Below are 9,675 nucleotides of genomic sequence, written 5' to 3'. Positions count from 1 at the left end.
CCAAGTTTACTGATGATATCTTGAGAAGCTTCTAAACTGCTATAGTTTGGAACATTTTGGTCTGCTGTCTTGATTCAAAATGGCATCCAAAGGTGTCCAAAAATTACAAAAGTGGCTTATCCACATGGGGAGCAGTCATGCCAATTTGGGTGGTGATATCTCAAGAGGCTCCCAGATTCATAGAGAACAGACAAACAGAAAATCACTTTCCAAATATGTAATAGAAGTAGATTATACCTTCAGAAAGAAAGTAATTTCATAATATATACAATAGCTGGAGTGATTCAATATTTGGCATTAACCTGTAAAATGGAATGGGTGAGTAACCAGTGCTCTGTATTACAGTTAGTGGTATACTGTACTGTTGGTAGTAATGCTACTACTGTGTGTAAGGTGGAGTCTTTTCTTTACTGGCATATCTGACCAATAAAAAACACCATCCCCAATGTTAGTCTAAGTTCCCAGTAGTATTTTCTTGTGTCTGTGGGCACCTCAAACATAGTTATCTGGAAGTGAGAGGAACATGAGTTATATATATCTTCTTTCAATCTCTCTCTCATGGTTTGGCTTTGACTACTGCTTTATTTTAGAGATAAAATGCTTCTTTCTTTTTAGAGAATGAAAGTACTGTTTCATAACCAGTGTTTGGTGGAATTCCCCAGCCTTCTAATGAGGACTTTGGCACTGCAGTTTTATAACTATGGGAAGAACTGCCAATTTGCTGGAAACCTTGCTGCCTTAATGGCATATAGAGAATTGGACTTAAATATGCAATTTTTCCAGATGGTCGACTTCCCTTCTAGATAATCACTCTGATTTATTTGTAAAAAATTATAGTGGAATATCACACTTACTCTGCATATGTTAAGTATATAAAGTGATAACTTTTACTGAAGTAGTTTTTTGCTACAGGTAGGTAGCCGTGTTGGTCTGAGTCGAAGCAAAATAAAAAAATTCCTTCAGTAGCACCTTAAAGACCAACTAAGTTTATATTTTGGTATGAGCTTTCGTGTGCATGCACACTTCTTCAGATACACTAGAAACAGAAGTGTCAGACCCTATATATATACAGAGGGTGGTGGGGGTGGGTGGGAATGGGTGATGGGCTGATGGGAGTGGTAAACCTGTAGATGGCTGTTAATGGCTGCTGATGGCTGCAATTAGTCCTGGGCTGAGGTGCTAAAGAAAGCTTGATCATGCATAATGAGATAAGAATCTGATGTCTCTATTCATCCCAGGTGCTTCCATGGTTTTAAGCTTGGTAATGATTTCCAATTCAGCAACTTCTCTTTCCAGTCTGTTCCTGAAATTTCTCTGTAATAAAACAGCTGCTTTGAGATCTTGTATAGAATGTCCTGGGAGATTGAAGTGTTCTCCTACTGGTTTTTCAGTCTTATGGTTCCTGATGTCAGATTTATGTCCATTTATCCTTTGGCGTAGGGTTTGGCCTGTTTGTCCAATATAGAGATAGCTGAAGGGCACCGTTGGCATTTGATGGCATACACAATGTTAGAAGATGAGCAATTAAATAGTCCTGAGATGGTATGTTGGATATTGTTGGGGCCAGTAATGATGTTGTCCGGGTGTATGTGGCAGCAAAGTTGGCATCTGGGTTTATTGCAGGCTCTGGTACCAGTGTCCATGTTAAGTCTGGTGGTTGTATTATTGTGGGTGAGGAGTTGTTTAAGATTGGGTGGCTGTCTGTAGGCAATGAAAGGTCTTCCTCCCAGAGCTTGAGAAAGGGAGCTGTCATTGTCCAGGAGAGGCTGTAGATCTCTGATGATGCGTTGTACTGTTTTAACTTGGGGGCTGTATGTGATGACTAGTGGTGTTCTGTTATTTTCTTTTTTGGGTCTGTCTTGCAGCAGGTTCTCCCTAGGTATCAGTCTGGCTCTGTTGATCTGTTGTTTAACTTCATCAGGTGGATATTTTAGTTCTAAAAAGGTTTGCTGTAGATCTCTTATAATCTCTTATAGTTTTTTGCTGTTAGAGGAACAAAGCCTTTTACTAGCTTTGTCTGGTTCAACAGCTGTGACTGTTTCTTGACAGAGACAGCCTGAGCAGTAGTCCACTGCTGGATTACTGCAATGTGTTCTGTGTCATTAACAAGACAGAGGAGGTAAGTGAATTTCTTGACTGTTGAAATCAAAAATTCAATTGATTAGACTAGACAGGGGTCAGCAAACTTTTTCAGAAGGGGGCCGGTCCACTGTCCCACAGACCTTGTGGGGGGCCGGACTATATTTTGAAAAAAAATATATGAAGGAATTCCTATGCCCCACAAATAACCCAGAGATGCATTTTAAATAAAAGCACACATTCTACTCAAGTAAAAAACACCAGGCAGGCCCCACAAATAACCCAGAGATGCATTTTAAATGAAAGGACACATTCTACTCATGTAAAAACACGCTGATTCCCGGACCATCCACGGGCCAGATTGAGAAGGAGATTGGGCCAGATCTGGACCCCGGGCCTTAGTTGGCCTACTCATGGGCTAGGAGCAAAAGAAGAGAAGGAAGCCTTGGCTAACTGAAGGACAGTTTTGCGGACTGCTATTTCTGACAGGTAGCTAGGCTGCAATCTTTTCCACACTTAGGTCTAAACCCCAATGAAAACAACAGTATTTATTTCTAAGCGAATATGCACAAGATTAGCCTGTACAACCCTGAAAGTTATTCATCCATTGGAAGGAATAGATAGCAGAATAGTTCCATGAGGCCACTAGGAATAGTGCCCAGGGTACTAGCTGGCACGATTCCAAGCCTGTAAGAAATGGTGCTAAAACAGATAAAACTTGAAAGCAGCCAATTCTTCCTGTTATAACTCAGGAAGCGGTAATTTACAGCAACTTCATATGTAATGAATTCCTACCCAAAGATCATGTCATTAAGGAAAACATCTCACAGACCACATTTTGTTAATTTGTGTTTGCGTAGAAGGAATGATTGTCTAGGGCTTTTCAAATCATGTTCTTTATGTGTGTGCACATATGACATAGTTGATGTTTGTGTGCCATCACAAGTGATGTAGTATATTTGATTTACACATGGTTTCCCAACAGTGAAGTACTGTATTCTCCCTATAGCAAGTATCATCCATGTTGCAAAGTGGTGCCTGGTCTCAAGGTTCAAGCCTTGAATATGGGATGGGTTCCATATTTTCAAAAATTGCTTCACATTTCTTTTAAAATAAGGCATGTTTCTGTTTTATGGGTTGCATAACCATAGCTAAATCCTGTTATTTCTGTGCTGAATGCAAGGCATCTTGAGTTGCAGTTACTGTATGGGTGATCAATCCCTAGCCACTTGTTGAGCCTGCCAGACCTCATATGTGTCTCCATTCTTTCTTGATGTTAAGAGGTAGGATGAAAATCAATATTGTCTTCAATAGAGAAAGGGAATTGTTGGCAATCCTATAGAAACACAGAAGAATGTATATTTTTTGGCTGTTCAAGACTTTTAATTTCTTGTTGTGAAATTTGGAAAAAGGAAGATGAGGATCACTTGCATGTTTGACCACTAATGGAAATGTTTCTTCTGGCAAGGTTGAACACTGTTATTTTAAGTCAATCCCGCACCCCACCCTCAACACCCTCACTTTTGCCATAGCTGTAAATGAGCAATATAATGGTAGTGTGTCTTGCTAGCGTTGGATCTGTTTTTCTCAGGTAGCAAGCTGTGACAAAGCACACACTTAAAAATGCTGTTGAGAAGAAGCAAAAGACTTTATTTTATTTGGGGAACTGCTGTGAAAGAAAGAGAGTGAACCTCTTGCCTTGTGAAAGGTGGGATAGCTATCCTTTATCTAAGAACTGGATGGTCTAGCTCAGGCATCCCCAAACTTCGCCCCCCCAGATTTTTGGACTACAATTCCCATCATCCCTGACCACTGGTCCTGTTAGCTAGAGATTATGGGAGGTGTAGTCCCAAAACATCTGGAGGGCCGCAGTTTGGGGATGCCTGGTCTAGCTATTGCTTCACTGTGCTTCTTTCTACAGCCTGCAGGCTGTACATAGTTGATGCTTTAAAACAGACTTATCCACTAAGGAACCCATGAAGGTGAGTTATTGTTCGAAGAAGTATTATTATTTGTTGGTCGTTTCTTTGTCCACTGGGGAGAAAGGCCCACTGGGTGCAGCATGGTTTACATTTGAGTAAGCCTTCATAGGGATGCACTATCAATCCAGTTACCAATTGATGAACTCTTCATGCAGGATATTAGTACAGTCCCTAAGATTCAGAGCAAAGCTCATTAAAGTGAAAGTTTGTTACCTGCCGGCAACACCTTATATTTTGGACCAGACCATCTATGAGTGCTTTAGAATGAGATTGATGCACCTACAGATGATTGGGTCACTTGAATTCTAAAGAAAAGGAATGCTCCATTTAGCAGCTTGACCAAATTGTTGCATTTGTCTTCTGGCACATACTTTGGTTCCCATGGTAGCATGCACTAGTCAGATTGGGGTGGAGTGAGGTCAGAGGAGGAGGTCAACATTGGCAACCCCACAGGTGCAGGCAGGGATATAGTACCACCACCAACCAGTAGCTCTCCCGACCTTACCATTGCTTCTTTCCACCCCCATCCTAACAAGCAGAGTGCCATCATCATTGAGAGGACAGTGTCTCTGCTCCCTCTGCCCCAACCACTGCTGAACCCCGGTTTGAATCCATTGCCGCAGGACACACTGATTTCGCTCCAAACAGATAGCTGGCTGAATCAACACTGACAAGGGCTAGACAGGATTGAGCCCTGGCCAAACAGGTGGTTGGTGCTCACAAAGCCGAGCATGCTAAGCCCACCATGCCATGACGATGTGCATGTCTTTTTGTAACTGCAGAAGCTAAGACAGCTGAGAAAGTGCTTGGCAAAGCTCTGCTTCTGCAGCTGGTTACTATTTTTGGATCAAGGTGTTGTGGCTTTCAAAAGGTGCTTCTAGTGACAGGACATGAGGTTGTCATAATCGGAATTCACTATGGTAACAAGCCACATGGGCAAAACCTATTGAAGCACTATTAAAATGTGTTCAGAGCATTCCACAGAACTGAACCAAAATGTAATGAGGTGCCTGATTTTAAGGGTGGGGGAAGAGATCTACTCCTGCTATTTCAGAGTGCAGTCTTTTCCTTAACTATCGTACGAGAGTTTTTATTTTGGTTCCATTTTGATTATTCCTGTACCTCTGGGTTTAAGCAAGTCCCCCAGTTCTAAGTTAATGCCATTTGTAAATGAAAATAAACACCGAGAAGTCAGAATTAGATTATTTCCTTTGTCATTATCTCTGGCTTATGATGATGATTTATGAAGCAGAATAAACACAGCTGGGTTTTGTTCATCTACATTAAGCCTGAGTTGCTGAGAATAGCAAAAAAATATTTCTCTGTGCTCAAATTGGGTCGACTGTGCTAGAAATATTCATAGCAGAAGCTAGATGTCTTCAAGGCGACACTTTTTATTTAGTACACATGGATGACTGGTTTGTGGTACTGAGAGGTCAATGGCAAATTTACATTATCTTCAGCTATCTTAATTCCTCTACACTTTGAACAGTGCAAGTTATTGTGCTAATAATACGTGCAGCATCTTGTCGTGCTATTTATTATCTACATGCAATTTTCTTTTTTCTTTTTCCAGACAGGCATGTAGAAAAAATGATTGTTGTCAGCTCTCCCACCTACGCATAGCTTATATGTGTCTTGCGGTGACATAAATGTTGAATCTGGCGAATAAATATATCCGAGTGAGTAAGTGTGCAAGGCTAGCTTCACATTTCTCCTAGCAATGCAGCACCCAGTTTTCAGGGGTGGTAAAAGGACCCAATAAAGCACACGTAATTTCATGTAAATATCCTTGACCCATTCTTTTCTGGGTATTACTGAAAGAGTAAAGGCACAAGCTGCAGCATGGCTCAATGGAGCAGCAAAGTCACTTCTGCATGCACTGCCCTGTTGATTACACTGGCTAGGAAAAGAAAGCTGTTTTGCTATACCAGCACCAGGACGGGTGTGGCTAATAGGCCTGGAATAGCCCCCTACTGCAACTTGTGGTTGCTGGGCCAGCTTACGATCCTTCTGTCTGAAATGACCTGTTTCAGAGCTTTATGCTGGCTACCAGCAGTAGTAATACCTCCAGCAGTAGCTTCAGCCCTCCTGAGCTTTTGGTGGATGGGGTGAGGAGTCTCCCTGCTGACGGAGCTCAGCACAGCTGGGCAGAGGAACGCCTCCACCCCACCCAAATCTCTTCAAGTATGGTGGCTCAGGGGTTGGATTGCTCAGTAAGTTTGATCAATTTCCTAACAAAGTAAAGGCAAAAATAATTGCACCCAGGTAACGCGGGTGGCGCTGTGGGTTAAACCACAGAGCCTAGGGTTTGCCGATCAGAAGGTTGGCGGTTTGAATCCCCGTGACGGGGTGAGCTCCTGTTGTTCAGTCCCAGCTCCTGCCAACCTAGCATTTCGAAAGCACATCAAAGTGCAAGTAGATAAATAGGTACCACTACAGCGGGAAGGTAAACGGCGTTTGCATGTGCTGCTCTGGTTCGCCAGAGGTGGCTTTGTCATGCTGGCCACATGACCTGGAAGCTGTATGCCGGCTCCCTCTGGAAATAACGCAATATGAGCGCCGCAACCCCAGAGTCAGTCATGACTGGACCTAATGGTCAGGGGTCCCTTTAGCTTTACTTTTAAGGACTGTCATACTGGAATATTGCCTTGGCAATATTCTCTGAAGGGACAATTAACACATTTCATGTTCCACCCAAATACTGTTCAGCTAGCAGACAGACAGTAGATGAACAAGGCAACTCTTAAGCATCGGAGGATCCTCGTTTAAGGAGGGGGGCAGTCCCTATGGGCAAGAAATGGTTAAACATTTGCTAGCTTCCCTAAACATTTACTACCTGCAAATGAAGTGATAACTCAGTTTCTTAGAGTTATTAGAATATCCAGGGGGGGAACGCTAGTTGCTTCTGAAACCTTGATTCACATTCATTTGAGTTTTAAATACATTTACCTGGAAGCAGACGTCTCAATTTCATTGGAACAAATTTCTTGGGGATCCCTTTCAACTCAGCAGACAAATGTTTCTTCTAAAAGTGTATGTGTTTTCATTCACCAAACCATAGTTAAGAATAACCATGGTTTGGCCAGGTTTCAGTGTCACAAGTAACCATGGTGCTCCTAGGTTTCCCTTTAGCGTCACTTAAAGTATTTGCCCTACCGCATACAGAGAATCTCGGACTTCTCAAATCTCCAAGGACATGCAGAGTGATGTGTAGAGCAGAACAGAGATTAGAGGTGCCCATACACAGTGTGAGACTCCTTGGGAAACATCTGGCAGAGGAGGAACCTTAGAGGGGGTTGAAGGTAGGGACCATCCGTCCTGGCAACTGCTCTATGGGGACAAGACTTACTGGGAAGTGTTGTTGAGTTGTATGTCATTTCTTTGAATAAAGAGTTAACTTTTCTGACAAACTCTGCTTCCTGACCTGCATCTCGCATAAGCCAGAATAAAAAAGTGCTCACTTTGCTGCAAACCAAAATGTGAATTGGGCAAATAACAGAATGTATGCGTGCGCATAAATCAAACAATGAAACTGAAATACAACACCATATAATAAAATAATCTTTAAAAAGGCAAAAGGCAAAATAAAAAAAATAGCAACACACTTAAAAAACATCTTAAAGATCAAGGAAAGCCTGTCAAAGCAGATGATTCTTCAGTTGCCATTTGAAGTGCATCATATTTGGTGCCTCCTGTTCTGCACAAGGGAAGGCATGTTATGCCTATGATTTTCTCTCGAGCATTAGGTAATTCTAAAGAAGTTAACAACAAATGTATAAATTACCCAGCCCTTAAACAGTTATCAGCTTGCTTTTACAGAAATTGCAGTGTAATCAAGTGACTGAGTAATAGCACCGCAGTAATTTCTGACTACAAGTTGCATAGTGCAGTTGGAAATTATAGGCATATGGAAATTTGCAGATCACTCAGAAAACATATCTCAAACAGCCCAGAAATCATATGTAACACCCACTGAGGTGAATGGGACTGCCCATGAATGAACCTGTGGGAAACCCCCTGCCCCATTCAAACTTGGAATATTCTTCAAACAAAACTTTCCAAAGCAACAGCTTCCGTCAGCTAGACAGATTCTCATAAAATACAGTGGTACCTCAGGTTATGAACACGATCCATTCCGGGACGCAGTTCGTAACCCGAAATGGTCGTAACCCGAAGCGCCATTTTGCGCATGCGCAAAGTGCAATTTTCATGATTTTCGTGCTTTGCGCATGCGCCGAATGTGTGCGGGGTTGAAAATACTTCTGAGTTTGTGGAGTTCGTAACCCGAGGTGTTCATAACCCGAGGTACGACTGTATAGATTTGGAGGTGTCAGAAGAACTGTTCTGGGGGAAAAAAACCTTCTCATATGCAACTCAAGTCTTCATGAGGATAAAATTAGGCCATAGGTTGTGCTGCTTTTGATGGGGAGGCCAAAAGTGCCAACCACAAGTGCCTTTGATCCTTGACCTTTTTGACCCTTGACTCTTTCCTATCATGGCTTGATGTCAGGATTGATAGATTACTTTCATTGTTAATGTGAGCTCGCGATGTTATTTTCTTCAGTATTTAGATTCACCTGTTTTGATCCTGGAATATGTGAGGCGGCTACACAGCAGCCTCTCCTCCCTCCCGGTTCCCTAGGTGTACACTGGGGAAGTAGCAAACTGCCCTGTATTTTCATGGTGTCTGTGTTTTGTATATAATGTGTCTATGGAAAAGATTTATTTCACTTTTGCAGTTTTAATATCCAAAATATGTAATAACCCTGCACAATCTGAAAAAGGCAGAAAGTTCATTTCATGTTGAGATTCGTTTTCTTAATACCTCAGTCTGCCAATATATATAAAACACACCCTCTTGATTAAGTGAGCCCAATAGGGTGGGTTGATGAAAGAGTGAGTTTTAGCAGAACCTTTGTGGCTCATGTTTCTTCTCTCCAAACCTCTGGAGTTATTTTAACCTATTTTCATGGTAACTTTTCACTTTTGTGTGTGTGTGTGAAGGAAGTTGAAACAATGCAGTGAAAACATTCTGGCGCAGAGGTGTGAGTGCTGAGACAACATTTTGGATGGATTAGAGCCATACATATAGCATGTGTGCATAACTATTATTATAATGGAATTGCTATTTTCTTTTTTTAAAAAAATGCTTTCACTGTGCGTATTTGCTTTTCAGGCTGCCAGCTGAATCTAGCTTTGCCTGATTAGTTCCATTCATTTCCCCTTATTCTCATTTTCGCTTCCCAGTTCTAATAAAAAGACAATTATGTTTGTTTCCAGGATTGCATGCATCTCTGTTTACCATTTCATTCCCCAATGCTGTTCCTGAGGGCATTACTTTGTTTCTTTGAATTGATGCTGTGGATTTCAAAGTTCATCCCCAAGTTTCTTACCTACACATCTATTTGGGACTTTCATTTTAGGTCCTAGCATAAACCTATTCCCCAAAACGTTGTTTTTGGTGTCCAGAGGTCCCAAAATGATTTATATGTCATGTACCACCAAAAGCAAGGCACATGATGGTACGATCTGAAGAGTATGAGGTGCATGCTTGTATTATTTGCTGCTGTAACCTTTGTAAAATGATATCACAGGAGACAAGTGTGGAACA

Source organism: Zootoca vivipara, chromosome 12 (genome assembly GCF_963506605.1).
Source record: "Zootoca vivipara chromosome 12, rZooViv1.1, whole genome shotgun sequence".
In the NCBI taxonomy this organism is placed as follows: Eukaryota; Metazoa; Chordata; class Lepidosauria; order Squamata; family Lacertidae; genus Zootoca; species Zootoca vivipara.
This window is presented reverse-complemented; position numbering follows the sequence as displayed.